General features: G+C 44.4%; 1 long non-coding RNA gene across 1 annotated transcript in view; it reads right to left on the reverse strand.

Annotated features, from left to right (window-relative positions):
* Positions 1–826: 826 nt before the first annotated feature.
* The window catches only part of LOC140695532 (uncharacterized), a 30,181-nt gene continuing 19,005 nt past the window's right edge, over positions 827–12,002 (reverse strand). The window contains exon 5 of the long non-coding RNA XR_012071183.1: positions 827–1,101. This is a non-coding gene — a long non-coding RNA (uncharacterized lncRNA). The remainder of the gene's footprint in view (positions 1,102–12,002) is intronic.

Genomic DNA, 12,002 nt, shown 5'->3' on the forward strand with positions numbered 1-12,002 from the left:
AATAACGTTTCCCATTTGCCACGTTTAAAATGGTAAACAAAGAAACAAACCAACAAACAAAAAACAAATACTAGAAACTGATTTTAAGAACAGATCTTACTTAATCTACTGTATGTAAAATACTATCATTTTGACATGTAATCAATATAGGAAGTAAAGAGATAGTTTATATACTTTTACTAGACAAGCCTCAGTGTCTGATGTGCATTTGACCTAGAGCACATCTCAGCTCAGTCCAGCCTCCTCCCCAGTGCTCCTAGCATCAGTGGCTTTGGCTACTTTATTGGACAGCAACCCCAGGGGTCCCACCATGTTCCTGGCTGTAAAGCGGGAGTAAGTGTCCACACTAACCCTAAAAGGATCTCTCTGAAACAAAGGCGGATTCACTTTGAAATGTCTGTAAACCGGCGGGCTGCATCTCCATCCCCCCTTGGCTACAAGACAGACTTCTTCCTTGCTGATCCCTTTCTGGATGTAGGGAAGCAATCCGGCACAAAGCCAGGGTGGACTGGCCTCCAGGTAAACTTACCTGCTGTCTGTGTCCAGTCCCATGAAGTCCTCCTTCTCAAACGGGATGCAGGGGAGGGGGACCTTGTCCCCAGAATTCTTGGGGCCACCATCCAGCCACTTGGAATTGAGCAAGATGAAGAGTGACTCAGTGAAGTCCTCGATCCTATTCTCCACCACCCTGCAGTCCTCTAAATTTGAAGGCAACGTCGGTGCGCGGCTGCTCGACTTCCTCCACATGCAGTACAAAGACAAAGAGCTGAGAGTCATTATCGAGGTGCCATACAGCTCCTCTGCACGTGGAGCTTCTCCAAGGCCTTGGCAGAGAGACAGTCGGTAATGGTGACAAGGCCCACGACCTTGCAGTGTTTCTGGAAGACGCTCCACCCATTCTCGGGCACATAGCGGTGCCTGTAGTGGATACAGAGTGTCCACTGGGAGCCACATGGGCTGATATGGCTCACCGAGGTGAGTAGCTGATAGATGCAAAAGAAATTCTCCTCTGAGATGATCTCCATGGTTTGGACTACAACGGGAAGAGTCTGGTGGTCCTCAGCACACTGCACGTAGTCAGGGATGCTCATGTTGCAGGCCCTGCCGAGACAGGAGAGGAGATCGAGGTACATACTCTGCTGTGTGCTATGGGCCCATCTGGGTTGCGGTGACCTGGTGTGTACCAGACAGAAGGCAAGGGAAGCCAAAGCAAATCCGGGGGTACAGTTTGTCCTCATAGTCTGCACATGGCTACTGTAGCTCGGATCACATTACCCAGCTTTTGGTCTAGGCTTCCTGCCTCTGCAGAGAAAGGTCATTTCTTATTTTCTATTTCCAAGCACCTAGCAAGGCCCTGATGCAAAGTCACTGCTCAAAAATGCTGAATAAAGAAATGAACAAAGGAAATGCTTCCCCAACCCCCTTCAGCAGAATATAAAGAGAAGGACCACAGTAGGATCAAAAGATCTGGATTCCTATTCAATTTATTTGAACCCCTTAGCTTCATAGTAATGGATAAGAAAACTTGCCTTGGGGTAGAGGGTACTGTTCATTGGTGGAGCACATGCTTAGCATGTACGAGGTCCTGGGTTCAAACCCCAGTACCTCATTTTAAAAAATCAAACAAATAAATACACATAATTTCCCTCCTGAAAAAGTATTTTTTAATTCAAAAGTCAAAAAACACCTTGCAATTGACACAACATTGTAAACTTGACTATACATCAATTAAAAAAAATCCTTGCCTTGCAAGAATATATCTGGATTACGGATGTTTGCAAATGTAAAATGCCTAGGGTACCACCTGCATAAAAAGTGGTGACTGTACAATTGTACAGTCCCCCCTTTATGAGCTATTCTTCCTTTGGGGGAGTTATAACCTCTCAGAGCTAATTTTCTCAGTTTAAAAAATATAAATATTTCCTGGTTCTCAGTACTGCTGAAGAATCAGATAACCCTAAGAAAGCATCTGACCCACAGAATTTACTCAATAAATGTTTCTTGAATGAATGAATAAACAAGCAAAGTGAATGCTGCTCCCTGCCAAAGACCATCATAATGATACTTCCTGGGAATCCCAAGCCCACGTTCACCAGACTCTGCACTAACAATGTGGGTGACCTGGGCAGGCCTGTGTGCTTCTCTAAGCCCCAATTTAATCGTGGATAGAAATGAGGGCAATAACACAAACCTCAAATTGTTAGTGAGTCAGTAATGAATTGTACCCCAATATTGCAAGATGGAACCATTAAGGAAAACTGGGCAAAGAGTCCATAGGCTCTCTCCATATTATCTCTTACTACCACATGGGAATCTACATTACATCTCAAAATAAAAAGTGTAATTTTTTAAAGAGGTTTTCGAGGTTAGGTGAGCTCACTGTCTCAAATAAGGAACACACAGTACAAATAGGACAATGCCCAGCCCATGAGATACACTCAGTTAACATTCCCACTGAGCCCACTAGTCCCTCCAACTTCTAATGGTGTCCACTTCCAAGAGCCCATGTGACCATCCTTGTTCTAATTTTCTATTTGTAATTTTTTTCTTTTCATTAAATAGAAACACCCAATTCCATACAATTCTTACCAGATATCATGATGGCAGCCCTTCAAAACCTGACCACAGAGATCATGATGGCAGCCCTTCTTGGTGAAACAATAAAATGAATAGCCATTTTCACAAGACCTCTGAGTAAATCTACTAGGGAACTTCATCCTGGACTGAGGAAGAGGACTGGGGAGGAGGGGGCATTCAGGGGCACAGAGAATCATGGGCCACCTGTCCCACGATGGACTTTAGACTCACCCTCACCCTTCAGTAACTACTAAATACACACAGACGGAGTGCTATGGACAAGAATTTTTTTTTTAAACAAATCCCTGAATCCCTAGCAGGTCTTGTTTCTACCCATACACAAATGGCTTATGTGCATAATGTTTCACAAAAGCCTTAAAATATTATCACCCCAACTTGACACATCAAGAAACTGAGGTAGAGTAGTTTATCACATTCTACAAGATTAGAGAGAGGCCACGTCAGACACCGTATTTAAATCCAAGCCCCTGCTCCAGTGCTCACACTAGAAAGTGTGACATACTGCCCCTTTCCTGCCCTCTCCCTGCAATCAATCTCTGAAGAGTCTTTTCTGTGTCACCTGGAATCACAATCACATTCATTTTCCACAAAGAGCTATGTCACTCCTTGGAGGACTTTTCAAAATCTAAAGGGTTGGTTTGAGAGGAGAGATTTGCATTTTCTGTTTCTCAAAGGAAACATGGCTTTAAAAGAAACTGAAAAGTAGTTATCTAGTCTAAGCCCTCATTGTGCAGAGAAAGAACCGGAGGCTCAGAAGAGATGAGGAAAGGGCCTTATTAACAAATATTGCCTCAGCGCAGCACCAAGCCAGACCTGGCACTTCTAGGGGAGGATCTGGAAGGCCCAGGAGAATGAGTGTTAGAAAACAGAAAGAGAAGAAGCATACAAGGCCCCGTCTCTTCACCACCATAACATGAATTTCCACCAAATTACCCAGAATGGGTGCAGCCAATATTAAGTTTGTCAAAAGAGGTTATAGAATTCTCAACCATAGTGGAAATTCCAACATTTACTGTGCTTTTTTCCCAGTTCAAGCATCAATTCAGTGGGCACTCTGTACCAGGGACTACACGAGGCCTGGGGTTCTCCCAAATACAGATCTCTATTACCACGTGTGCAAACCACATTAAGGCCACCAGAAGAAAAGCGCCCACAGATAAGATGGAATTACTGAAACTGAAAGCAGCAAAAGAGCATATATTACTAGGAGAAACGGTGCTCCTAGTAATGGACTCATGGACATAGAAAGCAAACTGTGTTTAGCAGGCAGGAAAGGGGGGATTAACAGATACAAATTAGTAAATATAAAATAAATGACAAGGACCTGCTACATAACACAGGGAACTATATTCAATTTCTTGTAGTGATTTATACTAAAAACAATCTAAAACATATATATATACATATGCATATGTTTATAACTGAATCTCTGCTGTACACTTGAAACTAACATTGTAAATTGAATACACTTAAATAAAAAATAATTTTAAAAAATAAGTAAAAATAAATGCAATGCCATTAAGAAAAAATAAAAGAACTCTCTAATCCCCTTAACTGTAGGTGGTCGAGAAATCTAGCTGCAAACACCAAGTCCACTGGATCACTCCAGCACTGGCTGTCACTCTTTCTGACCATCAGAGAGTCACTTGCTTCACTGAGGTTACTTTTCTCTTCTGTGAAAGGCTACAGTTGCAACTAACGATGTATAGAATCTCATCATTCACAAGCCCAAAAAGTAGTGAGGACTTCACATGGGCCAGGCTCTGGTCAGATGAAAAGATAGGGTCCCAGATATATTCATGGGTAGAAGAAGTTTATGCCATAAAGGTATAAATTCTTCCTGTTTTGATAGACAGATTCATTGCAATTCTGGTTAGAATTCCTACCAGATTTTTCTTGGAATATAACAAGTTAATTTATGGTCAGGAATAGCCAAGAAATTTCTTTAGAACCACCACTTGGGAGGGGTGGATAGGTCATTCATTTCCACTGCTCTTTCTGAAGTGATGAAAACGTTCTGGAATAATAATGCATGCACCACTGTGAATATGCAAAAAGCTGCTGAATTGTACCATTTAAATGGATGGAATTCATGGTGTGTGAACTATATCACAATAAAACTGTCCTATGAAAATTATTTCTTGACAATTATTTTTCAGTTTATACACTAGTCTGTCCCACAATTTAAGAAAAACAAAAAACCTAAACAAGCCAAACTATGCCAGGAGCACTTTAGGGCTGCAATATGCCTGGGTCTCCAAGGCCTCTGGTGGTGCTGTTCCTGTTAACACACACTAGCTGGGCTGGGCTAGATAGGGACTGTAACTATCTTTTGAAAATCGAGGATCACTCCTTTCACCCTGGGAGAGGGAAGGAAGGAGGATGTCACAGCCTCATGCCTTCAGCACATTTTTAACAGAACCAAGCCCTGCTTTCACCACTGCAATCCCTCTCACTATAAAAACACGTGACATCAACAAGCACCGCCATCATAACACCTGAAAGTGTTCAAGGTACTTACCTGAGGCAGAAACATGGAGGGGGGGAGACAGAACCTCGCTTAGCAGTGACGCTCCCTTTTCCCGACTCCACCAGGAGAAGCTGGGCGTTTGAGCCGGAGGCTTTCAGCCCAGGTAGCAGCGCCCACGCCACAGAGCTGGTCCTCAGGGAGCGGGAAAGGGAGAGCAGGGCAGCCCCGGGGTCGCGGGGCAGGGAAAGCGGGGAGGGGGACGCGGGCTGCAGCCTCGCTCGGAGGACAGCCCCAGCCACAGTCCCAGGCGCCCGCCCCCGTCCGGGTCCGCAGACCCCGCCCGCCCGGGACACAGCCCGCCCAGGGGCGGGGACGGGCCGCCGGACGAGAAGAGGAAGCCCGGGAGGAGAGGACTAGCGGGAGGGAGAGGGGAAGGGGACGCCAGCCGCGGACTGAGGGGATCCCGGCTGGGTGAGAGATGGCAGGTGCACACCAGGCCCTGGACACTGTGGCCGGGACGCCGGGGCAGGTGGCGCTGGCAGAGGGGTCTGGCCTAAGCAATTCATCTGAACACGGGCTGACTAGCGCCCTTGGGGTCTGTGACAGGCGGACCGCCCTCCCGCAGCCGCCTGACCCCTTTCCCAGGAGCCCCCCACCTTGCACTTCCACAGTCAGAGGCCCCGACCCCAGGCAGGAACCAAAGGCCTACCGGGCGACGTAGTTGAGAAGCCTTTGGGCCCGATCCCCGGCTCGGATATGGAGCTCCCAACCAGCGGACCACTTGGCACTGACTGCGCATGCGCAGGAGGGCCAGCGATCCTCTCTGGGTTCTGTGAGAGAAGGTGGGACAGCGAGGGAGGGAGAAGATGGGAGCGGGTGGAGAGGACGGGAAAATTGGAGGGATACAGATGGACAGGATGAGCAGAGAGAAGGAAGGGATCTGGAGAAGGGAGGGTCTTAGAGGAGTTGGAGAAAAAAAGCTTTACCTCTGGGGCACCCCTAGGCGGCAGACCTGCCTCTGTACCCTTCTGTTACCCTTCAAGCCCCGCAGCTCAATTTTACCACCGTGATCCAACCCTCCGTCCGATGCTTCTGCAGAAACCCTAGGGAGATCACACCCGTTGCCCCCACGCGGAGCTGGGTTTTCTGTTGCTCTGAGAACCAAGCACCCGCAGGTGTTGTCGCTCAGAACTACCTTGGGAAGAGCACATATTCCCCTTTTACACGCTGGGAAACAGGCAGGCAGGATCTCTGCCTTAGCTCCACTGTCCCAGGTGTTGGGCTGGCGGGGAGCGGGATGGTACAAGATCAGAGCCCCAGACAGAGCAGACTGCCTGAGTGTTGGTGCATAGTCCCCATCCCTCCTGGGTAAACCATACCCCACCCTAGTGGAAACATCAAGGGCTCACAGTAGTTCCCTGGGTGTGGGAGAGCTGTCCTCATGTGAAGGAAAAGTCCAGCTGGGCTAACAAGCTAAGTCACAAATCTAAGTGTGATAAGTGTCAGTTTACTGATCTAAATTATGCTGGGCTATCTCGTAAATATGAAGTTTAGTGTCAGTTTATTGGCCTAACAACCTAACTCGTAATTCCAAGCTCAACAAGTGTCAGTAATGTGATCTGTTACAAATTGATAAGCTCCAGTGTACTTATTCCTTGCTTTTTGTTCTTTGAGCCTTATTGGCTAATCCCCCCTTACTTGTAACTAAGCCTTTAAAACCTCATGTGCACGTCTTGGAGTTACTCAAAACTTCGGAGCCGAAGCCCCTCTGAGCCCACCGGCATAATAATTCTGAGTACTCCAACACTCCGATTGGTGCTTTTGTCTTGGCTGGCCTGTTTCCATAACACTCAGCTCCAGTGCCCAGCTTTCTAGGTAGATAGGAGTGTTACCAAGTCGAAATTAATTCTCCTCAGTGCAGGACAGGCCAATAAGTTGGGAGACCAGATGTTGGGGCATGGAATAGCAAGTTTCTGTAGACCTAGATGGCAAACTAATGTCCTGGAAAACCATCTCCCCAAGTCACAATTCAGGCTCCTTTCCTATGTGCTTGGTTAGTGCAAACTTCTTAGTGTAGGAATTCCTTCTTGTTAGAATCCTTTCTTCTTGCAGCTATCTGCGTGGGTCAGATCCCTGTAAACCTCCAACAAAAGAAACGTTATTTTCTATTCTGCAATTTGCTATCTTTTAATGAATGAAAAAGTGTTAAATATCCTTAAAGGTCAGAGCCTTCAGAATAGGGTCTCCTGTTTATTTCAGGCTCTAGGCAACATTGTTTTACAAGCAAGATGAAGCCTAGGTGACAGAGCATAGGGTTAAATTCAAAGGAACAAATCTAATATGGAGTCAGATTTGTTCTGTTATATTACCCGGCCAGATGCCACTTGAGGATTTAAACCCCTTTAAGTTAAAAATAACTAAACTTTTAAAGGAATTTACATACATAGGTGGGAATGTGCAAAGCATATCTGGAAAAGCACCCAACGGATAGTAAACAGAGGCATCTCCAGAGAGGGCTGAAAGAACAGAGGATGAGGGAAAACTTCTTTCACTTGTGTATTTTTGTTCTCTGAGTTTTTTTTAAACCATTTCCTTGTATTTCTTTTTCAGATAAAAGAAATGTGTAATGGAGCAAAGGAGTAATTAGCTTAGCAAATACAGCAGCCATGGAATCACTAGTCATCACTTTTGATTTAAGCCAGAAAGCATTTTTTGACTCTCTCCAATGTGCTCTGTCCTGTTTTAAGACTTCTATTAATATTATTATTATTATTATTATTATTATTATTATTATTATTATTATTATTATTATTATTATTATTACTATTACTACAAGTACTACTACTATGACTATTACTATTATTACTATTATTTTATGAAATAATAACACGGTTTACCTCACCCCTGCCCATGGCTGGTGGAAAACCAACTGAGTTTTTCTTGAGTTGTTTTCCAAGGAGTAGAGATGAGTTTATAAACAGAACACATCTTCAGGGCAAAACAGGCAGTGTGCATTACCAGCAGGCCAGACAGCAATGAAGGGTTTTCAATAGAGGCACCCAGAAGCTGAGAGAGAAAGCCTCCAGGACACTACAAAAAGCTGCCCAAACTGCCATCTCCATGGTACTACTGAAATAGGAAAGAACAAATCTGACTCCATATTTGATCTGTTTCTTTGACTTTAACAAAGCCAAGTTAATATGCTCCGGTCTTTTCATGGGTTATGATGTCACAGAGGAAACGGACAGGTCAACAAGGAACCACTCTGCCGTGATCACGGAGCCGGGGAAAGGGATGGGCTGCAAGATGTATGAAGCAGCCACAACTGTGCCCGTGCTTCTAGGCAGGTATCCAAAATCGCCTCGACAAGGTGTCAAACATTTGTGCCCACATCCTCATCAACAGACATGTATTAAAGACAAATGGAAACATATAAAAGGCCAATACCCTTGCTGGGTACACCGTCCAAAGAACAAAGTCTCAGTTTGACAACTGGCCATCTCGGTTCCATGGGATTCATTCTTGGAGAACCTTAAAAACCACTCTTCTGTCCTCAAGAATTGCTGCATATTTGTCCTATCTTTGGCTAAGGGATGCAGCACGTTCAAGTGAACTTTAATGTCTGCACAGATTTGACTGTCTTTTTCCAGGTTCACTTGTCCATTCAAAAGAGGCCTGAGCTAAGTCCATCCTCCGTAAGATCTAGTCCCTCCAGTGACAGCTCATTGAGCCTGCAATTAAAAGCCAAGTGAACAAGACTGTCCTCAGCTAAAAAGTTCACCCACCCTTCACTGTTTTCTTAATCTCCTCTCCTGGCTAATTGCAACAGACTAACACCTCCCTCCACCAAGATACCCAACTATGTCATTTTTCTCCCCAAAGAGAAAATAAGGTCCATAAAAGAGGAGACAACTCCATAGTCACCTCTGAATTCTTAGCATATAGTAATGTCAATAAATACAACTCAGATTATTGTTAGTTTCCTTTAAAACCTTTCTGGTTATTTGAATGAGACCTTGGAAGAGAGGTGTTTGCTGTCCAGTATCTTGATCCACAAGACTCTGGAGGCCTTTTTCGGAATAGCTGTTCACTGATTCATTCAAAACACAACTTATCAATCAAGGAGTAGCTGTGCTTTTCTGCCAGGAGTTTGTGGTCACTCTCATGCCAGAACAGCTTTAAACTATATCCTTACTTTGGATTTGTTATTTTTCCCCTCTTCCAACAAAATTGACTTTTCTTACTTTCTTGTCTTGAGGAATTTTTTTTTCCTATTTCACCCTTTAGTAAAGCAAGATTCTCAGGATGGGCTTGGCCCATTATATGATCACCCATCCAACTCCTAGTGTGAGAGGCCAGGGGCTCACATCCTTCCCTCCTGTCAAGGCAACTGAAAATCAGTTCAGGAGCCAACTAGCACACCACGGCTTCTAACGCTCACGTATCTCTCAGAAACCCTGCTTTCTCGTTTGTCTTGGCTTCTGAGAATTTTCCCTCACTTTCTTGACAATGAGTTGTGCAGCTTGAAAGATGAGGAAGGAAGGTTTTATTTCTCAATCAGCATTTTAAGGAACTTGTGTAATGAAGGTTTTCAGGAGTTTTAGTACCCTCCATTGCCGAGACAGAAAACACACTAGACATTTTCTAAATTTAGTTCTCATGTGCATTTTTTCTTTCCTATTTTTTTCTTAACTGCTAACAGACATTTTTTAATTTAAAAAAAATAAGGCCCCAAAAAGAATAGAACACTGAAGGGGCAAACAAAATTAAAGGGCAAAGACAGAAAAATGATAACTACTCTACAAAGTTAATGTAATACATACACTATGTATCAGATCAGCAATTCTCAGTAACAGCTAATTGAAACATGACCATGAGGTAAAATTTCTCTCCTGTCAGGACATGGCCAACAGAAAATACAATTAAACCAACAAACTAATTTCCTAAGTCTGGCGAGGTACAGAAGTCTACAAGCTCAATGTGTCTTATTCTAGAAAAGAGGAAGACACACCAGCTCTTTTCTGTGGAGCCTGAGCCCACGGGAGGACGGTGAAGTGAGCTCTGTAAGTACACAATTAGCAAAGTGAGTGATGAATAAATAGACGTGAGCTTTGATGACAGAGATAATACTACTATTCGTTTGTCCTTTAAAGTATGACTTCACTTTCAGTGATCAATACTTCGGCGTCCTTAGGAGTTGAGATTTTAGGAAAATGCACAACCTGGGCCCAGATCTCCTCTTTAAGCTCGTGACACTGCAGTTAGTTGTCTCAAAGGCAGCTCCAACTCCACATGCAAAGAGCTGACTTCACGGTGTTCCTCCCATAGCCGTCCTTACCAGGGCCCCTGGTCGGAGGGTAAGGTCTCCCTGCGTCTCCCAACTCAGGCCCATCACTCACAGATGTGAATGGACCCCTCCTTCAGGGACCAGATATCCTCAGACACCGAGTCCCACCACCCTCAACTGACCTACCAGATACTCACTGGCACTCACTCAGCACTGACTCTCTGCTGGAGACCACGCTGCACACTGCACAGTGTATCTCACTGGATCTCCACAACAGTCCTGGGAATTGGGTACATCACTGCTTCAATTGATTAGATAAATTGTTTCACTTCCTTGCGTGCGTCATTCAAACTGACACGGCTACTAAGCCACAAGCCTGGGCCTGAAAACCACTTGAAAATTGGACACTGCTACACCTCGCAGCCACCCTACTCTGACTCATCACATCATCTCCTGCCAAGCCTTCTAAATGTTTCCAAACATTCTAGAAGACAAATATGAACTATGAGAGCACCCCACTCTCCTACTTAAAATCTGTCAATGATGGTTCACTCCCCTTAGGAGAAAGCCCAACCATGCCTGAGCACAGCCTAAGGCCCCAGCATCCGCTTTCCCTGCACGGCCGCACCGCCTCACCCACCACGCAGCTCTACACGTGCCGTGTCTAGGACAGGGATGCTGACTCCGCACAACCCAGGGCTTGTCTCACTCGAACAATGATCACCTTCTTCAGTGTTCATCTTCTTCATTGCTGACTCTCACAAAAATGTTTTCTCATGATGAATCAATATCTTTTTCCTTACAACTGCCCATCATTAATAATGAGCTCCCCCCAAAGAGAGAAGACCTAATTCTCAGTCTCCTTATCTGTAAAGTGAGAATAACAAGGAAATATGTGAGGTTTCAAGAGAAATAATATTCATGTGAGGCTGAGGGACAATTCCATCATACAGTAAGCATTCAATATGTGCTTACTTAATATTAATAAGAATATATTGCATTCTAGCAACCTTCAATCAATGTTTTATGACTTTGTCCAACAGACTACTGAAAAACTGTTGGACGAACCACTTTGAGCAGATCAGCACAAGCATACTGGGAGAGGTAAGTGCTGACTCCAGTTACAGCTGCAGCCACCCAGCACTACGGGGCGGGGGCAGTTTGCTCAAACTCTTACATGTTGCTTGAGCATTTAGTTCTCATTATAGAATAAAGACAGTTGTTCTTTAGTCAAAGCTCCTGAAACATAAATCTTCAAAGATTGATGCAAATTAGGTTTCAAGTACAACACTCTCACTAGAATTTATTTGAAAATTATAGTCTTAGCTACTCCGCACATCAAAAGGGCATAATCTTAATGTATCTGACTAAATACACTGAAAGGGTTGTTTAAAAGTAATTAAGAAGAAGCCATTCAGAATAAGCTCTCAGTATCATCTGCACAAAGACCCACCCAAGGGTCTCATTTCTCACTTCCACATAGGTGTTTTCAAGTAGCTTACCTTGGGTCTTGGTTTCTTATAACACGGGGCGGGGAATAGTTGTGGATAGATTTATGTAGCAAATATATACCAAGGGTATTTGTTGTGAAGGAATTCTACAAATAAGAAGATTGATACATAGTCCCACCCATAAGAAATTCAGCCT

This window comes from Vicugna pacos, unplaced genomic scaffold, assembly GCF_048564905.1.
Source record: "Vicugna pacos unplaced genomic scaffold, VicPac4 scaffold_292, whole genome shotgun sequence".
NCBI classification, from domain to species: Eukaryota; Metazoa; Chordata; class Mammalia; order Artiodactyla; family Camelidae; genus Vicugna; species Vicugna pacos.